The sequence below is a fragment of the Pinus tabuliformis genome, chromosome 7 (assembly GCF_031772625.1).
Source record: "Pinus tabuliformis cultivar Carrire ecotype Pingquan chromosome 7, CPIR1, whole genome shotgun sequence".
Taxonomy (NCBI): Eukaryota; Viridiplantae; Streptophyta; class Pinopsida; order Pinales; family Pinaceae; genus Pinus; species Pinus tabuliformis.
In genome coordinates, this window is record NC_142293.1 from 1910844410 (window position 1) to 1910850934 (window position 6525).

At 39.5% G+C, this 6525-nt stretch overlaps 1 pseudogene; it reads right to left on the reverse strand.

Annotated features, from left to right (window-relative positions):
• Positions 1-5351: 5351 nt before the first annotated feature.
• On the reverse strand, positions 5352-5897 carry LOC149256132 (protein DETOXIFICATION 16 pseudogene; annotated as a pseudogene).
• Positions 5898-6525: the final 628 nt, after the last annotated feature.

The following is a 6525-nucleotide window of genomic DNA, read 5'->3' on the forward strand; positions in this document are numbered from 1 at the left end:
AATTGGTGGGGCCTCATACATCTTCTTGAACCCCTCAATGGGACATTCTTTCTTCAAAGAGACTTTTGAGGATTTCCCATTACAAATTGTAAGTTGGATGTCATAGGACCTGTTACACTGCTTTCTATATGAGTTTTTAGAGGATAGTTTTACATTTTGATTGACATCTCAACCCCTGTGATTCTTTTGACATTAATCATTTTCAAACTGAGGTATATAGATGGATTTATAACTGGTTTGATGACACCTTGCCTTGGCCATCTAAGACACTAGGTGTAGGAAAATGTTGCTTTGATATTGATGGTTTGAATATGTACCTTCTAATTTGAGTAAGTACTACACATCATATCTTAGTATACCCTTATTTCTCTTGGTCAAAAGTTATCCCACCTGATTCCATAGAATATTCATTTTTTTTCATCATCATGTCCCGCGCTATGATTCCCGCTGGAAAGAAAACAATAATTTTATCCATCAAACTTACTCTATAAACCACTCCATTTTCAGTTACATTGGCATACTTTCATGTCGGGGTTTTGATTTATTATGCTCTTGACTTGCGAGAAGATGCCATAATAGAAAATATGCGAGAAATACAACCCATAACACAAAACAGATGAGAAATAATAGCATGTATTTTATTATTCAGAAAGGAAAGCAATTTTCACTTGCCTCTTCAAGGGGGCAACCTCCAATAGAGCAGGGCTCGATTACAAAATAAGACATGATGCTCCTCAATGGGGAGTCTCTATCCTTTATATAGGATTCATACATGCAATACCATGGGTCAGTACCATGGTTCTTATTAATACCATCTATCTAATACCATGGCCCATTTGCTACTAATTGTGGTCCCTTCTTTAAATGTGGGTCAACCACTTACAATTATTAATATGGGCTATATTTACTCTTTAACTAACTATAGCTATGACTCGACCCTATTACATAAATAAGGGGGTTAGGATTGGACCCTAACATGCCCTCCCCCATAAAAAAAGCCTTGTCCTCAAGGTTGAAGCTGCAGAAATTGTTGAAGAACAATGGCTAGTTCCTAGGTCGCATCTTCTGGAGAGGTGTCTTTCCACTTGACAAGGACTTCCTTGATCGTGCGGTCGCATAGGTGCTGTTCTCGCCTGTCAAGATCCTATTCAGGTTGGAGCCAGATTAAACCTTCTTCATCCAATTCCGGTAGACTAGTTTGAATTCTACAATTGTTCCCAACCACTTTCTTGAGGCATGAGACATGGAAGACGGGATGGATTTTTGTAGTGGGTGGAAAGGCTATCTTGTAGGGTACTTATCTGATGTGCTGAAGTATTTGATACAGTCCGTAGAATTTTGGAGATAATTTCTGACAACCCTTGTCTTTGAGTGATGTTTTATTATATGGTTGCAACCTCAAAAATATTTGATCTCATTCTTGAAATGTGCGCTCTGAAAGATGTTGGTCTACCTGTTGCTTCATGTGATTTTGAGCTTGATGGAGATTATCTTTGAGGTGGGCAAGCATGGTTGCACGGTTCTGTAGGAGTTGATCCACTGCTTGTACCTTAAAGCATCCTGGGATATAAGAAGTAGGTGAAGGGGGGAGTTGACCATAAACTTCTTCATATGGAGTCATCTTGGTGGTGGCATGATAGTTAGTATTATACCACCATTCAGCTAGAGGTAACCATTGTACCCATAGATGTTCCTTTTCTGAAATGAAACACCTGAGGTAGGTCTCCAGAAATTTTTTGACTGCTTCAGTTTGACCATCAGTTTGGGGATAATAGGAAGTACTGAGTTGTAGTTGGGTACCTTGTAGCCTGAAGAGTTCCTGCCAAAATTTACTGGTGATCAGACACAATGGAAGTGGGCATGCCATGCAATTTGAAGATCGGGTCCATGAAAGATTGAGCCACCAAAGCGGGTGTAAAAGGGTGGGGTAGTGCGCAAAAATGAGCATACTTAGAAATTCTATCCACAAGCACCATGATGACTGACTTACTGCCTGACTTCGGAAGACCAGTAATGAAATCCATAAAAACATCTGTCCATATTGAGGCAGGGATGGGCAACAGCTATAAAGTGCCTAGGGATTTGATTGTTTCTCCTTTTTGGCACTGTTATCACAAAATCACTACTGAGGGCTGCAACCAAGCAAGATTTCATGTAACTCTTTCAACCTAGCTTTAGATCAAAGATTAGCCTCTTTGATCAGAGAGGGCTCTCTCACAAACTCTAGATAAAATCCTTCACTACAACAGATGGCTAACTCTTTATTCATTGATAAAAGCAAAAGCTGGTTGGATTCATGTCAAACTGGTTCTCATTGGGCTATGGAGTCTCATACACTAAGTAAACAAGAAAAACATAATCATTTCATAGAAGTCAAGGCTCTTTGCATTAAGTGTCAAACATACTCCATCAAAACCACAGCTTGCTAAACACACAGGAAGTCAGAGCATAAGATTATGAATTCTGAGTGATTGTGTTACAACAAGGCTGTAAATGAACATAAAACATAAAACACCATCCTTATATTTGACCACAATAATCCATCGAGAATCTTGAGAAGAAATCAACATTGTTTTACTATTACTGTCATAAGCTTTACAATGGCCCAAAACAACTCTGTTTTTCTATAAAATGTCCAACCCCTATTACATCCTAGTTTTCACCATATATAGGAATACATTCCTCCTCTCTAGAATGAGTTCGAATGCCCTATTAACTACTCCTACATGCTTCTAACTAATGCATTAATTACAAACATGCTGAAATGTAATTGCCCACAATCCTAATCCAACTAAAACATTAATTCCTTTCTCCTCGTATGCTTGATACTTTTCTTGAATGCTACCACGTGTCCTCTTTCTGTTAGGCTGAGATGGCTGAGGGAACATTCACCGAGCAAGCTGGTCTCGGATGCTAGCTATATAGACCGCCTATTAATTGGTTAAGATGATCACCCTATATCCACGGTCTCTGTCTCCCAACATGTTCCTGAAGTATAGCAGCATGTTCCCAAATCTTTTAATAACTCCAGGTATGGAATGATGCCAGATTTCTGATGTGCTGTATGTGGTATTGATAGGCAGCTGTTTTTCTTCCTCAACTCCTGCTCACAGTATCACACTAGCTGTCCTGCACTTAAAATCATCACCTACAGCAGTTTCGTAGCGCGCTACGAAACTGCTGTGTGATTAAAAGAAAACACAGTCTTCATCAATAAATTTAGCTGTCTTTGATTAACCAGGAAGAAAAAATGTATACCAATTATTGATAACGAAGACAAAATCTTTTCCATAAGATTCACTAAAGTGTTCACTGTTTGAAAAATTCAGAATCCTTGAAGCTTCAATGACTGTCTCCATTCAATGCCATCATTCTTCTGTTCACATTTCTGGTCTTCACTATGCCCCAACTAAATGTGCTTGTCACTGCAGCATTATAACCAGAGCTATCTGTTTTCCATGTTTCTCTCACAATGAGGTTTCTTGTAATTAATTTGATCTTCTCTCACAGCTTGGTTATTTTTTTAGGTCTTGCTCCTGCACTCGAGTTCTCTAGACAACGAGGTGCATAGATATTATAATGTCAATCTTAGCCTATTGTACAAGTGGCTTGCCAGCCTTCAAACATAGGATATCAAGGTTCAATTTCCAGTTCTGCTTCTCTAAAGTCAGCGTTCAAAAGTGAGGAAGAAATATTCCCAATTTCATTTTGGTAATAAACCGAATGTGCTCGAGGTAGCAGTCTCGCCACGAAACTCTTAAAAGATGATGAACCTCTAGCATTAGGTCTTGCTTGGTATTCAATCTTTGCAAAGCCACCTTTGATTCGAGCGCCATCATGAAAAAGATGATAATTTATAGTTATCTGGACATTTCCCCAATGTGAAATTTCATTTCTCGCACCAGCTCCTTGACAACTGCAAATGATTTGCTATCAAATGATTTTAGCATATTAGCATCATAAACTAAGAATTTTAGCATTGGTACCACGGTAGAAGGCAGCACCCAAGCTCTGAAAACCTTCCTGGCCAGCGTTATCCCATATTTACAACGTGAACCATCTGTCCTCATACTGAAACTCTTATTTATATATTGATTCATCAGCAAGTTTTTACCCACCGCACTATTACCAAGAATGACAGCTTTTAACAGAGTTCTTCTACGAGCTGACATGATGAGCTCGAGCTTATGTTAAATGAAGAAGGAGTCGAAAAGATCTAAACTGATTTATCTACTGATCACCCCTTGCAAATCTCGATCAACGAGCATCTTTTTCTGCTCTGATACATGCTCATGCTCGAAAAATCCTCTGCGCCTTTGGAACTGTCTTGTTAGGCGATTCATTTGCAACTCGTATTCAACCTTGTGACCTCTTCCAAGCAGAAAAAACTCTACTTGAAGTGACTTCAAACAGTTGCGCCCATACATCAAGCTATTATAATAGATATCACAGCTTCATTCACCGGTTCATATCACAGCTTGTTGCGTAGCTTCAAATAGATATATAGCGCATATATTTCCAATGAGAGTCTTTATTTCAAGTGAACGAATTCCTGGAAACAGAATTGCCAGATGTCTCATTATAATAACAGTGACTATCAACCTCCTCTGCCACCTGTTTGCGTAGAAAAAGAGTTCTTGTGAAGCTAGGCCACGATGATAATGAGCTACATCTCTTTCATCAAACACTTGCACCCATACATTAAGCTATTCCATGAATTTGCCACGGGACCAAAAGACGTGTCTCTTCATAGACTCTAATAATCCCGAAGACAAATCTTCCGAAATTGATTCAACCTTCATATTGATAAGGTTCTGGCTTTTAGCTTCCTCGACCTTCGACATGAACACTTTCAGAACTGCATTCTTCATATCTGCCTTCGACTCCTCCATACGGATATTGTCGGACAAAATGATACAAGTGATGCAGCGGCCTTAGCTCTTGGAAATCCCATTGTCCTTCTACAACTTTTCGCTCTGTTTGCCTTTGATAACGCGGGTTCAATCCTCCATAATAGTGTAAGAGGCTCGAAAACATATGATAAGCCAGAAGATTGGCCACTAAACCATAGACACTGTGATCATCTCCATGAACTGGTTTTTTCCACAAAAGGCTTGATAATTCGCTATGCATGGTTTTGAACAAAATCCCTTGCTCCACAAAGTAGTTCAACTCTTAATAGGGGTAATCTCTGTTCACAAGTGCATACCTTGGAGTATGAATGCGAAATTTTTGAAGGCGCTCATATTTAACCAAAACCTGATCAACTTCTTTTGGGTGCTCCCATATATCCTTTTCTGTGCAGCAGTGATAAATTTTTTATAAGATTTTCCTTTGTTAGCGCAATGTTCTTAGCAACAGAACAGGTGCTCAAATGTCGAAGGTCCCCTGCCGCCAGCATGCAGTGCAAAGGCCAAAATGACAACTATAGGCATGCCAACCACATAGTATGCCCCAAGATTTGCATAGGCACCCAACGTTTGCCATCCACATCCTCTAGCAATACCTGATAGAACACCTTGGATGACATCCATAAATGTTGAGGGTACAAGCAGTGGCATCATGGTTGAAATGCATTCAACTACCTCTACTTCATTGCTATAAGCATAGCCCCATACATTTTTGATAGAGAATAAAATATATCCTATCATAAGAGCCTCAATGACTGCTATACAAACCCCGACACACACTGATAACTGTGCAGTGCGTGAGCGTCCAGCTCCTAGTTCATTGGAAACTCGTGTACTTACAGCAGCACCCACGCCAAAGGGGATCATATATGCAACTGCATCAGTGCTAAGACAGATGGAGAGAACTGATATCTCAAGTTCAGGCTTAGGCAAAAAACCGGAGAAGAGAACAAGCATTTCAAAAGACCAGTATTCCAAGCAACGCATTACTGCAGATGGAATAGAAAGCTTAAGAAAGTTTGTAATGTCATATAAAGCTTCCCTTGAGAAAAATGTCCATGTCTTCTTGCATGCAGGGGAAAATTTAACATAAATTGATAGAAGTGCCACATTTAGCCAACTGGAAATGCTATTTGCAAGCGCAGCCCCTTTATTACCTAATCCAACTTTGAACACCAATACCCAACAAACGGGAACATGAACTTTATCATAAATATTTTTCAAATCTTTCAATCCATTGTGGCGCCCTGCTTTGTGAAAGAAGTTACAGATTGTGAAAAGAAAATCCCAAATATCAAACACTCTATGACTTATAAAATTTAATAGGTTCTTTGTCTAGAGGATTCAACACAAAATCTCCTGCAAGTCTCCCACATTAGTATGTACATCTTTCACAATCACCCATGAGCCAGAATTCAGAGATAACTCCCTTAATGTATTTGATGGCAATCCTACAATAGCTGCATCATCATAAGGTGTCTCCTTGAACATACTGCCACTGCTCTCATCAACATTCCTGGAGGGAAGTAGAACTCTGTACGATAAGCATGCTAGGATTTGGACCTTCACTGAAAACTCAAACAAATCCCCAGTTTCGTAGCACGCTACGAAACCA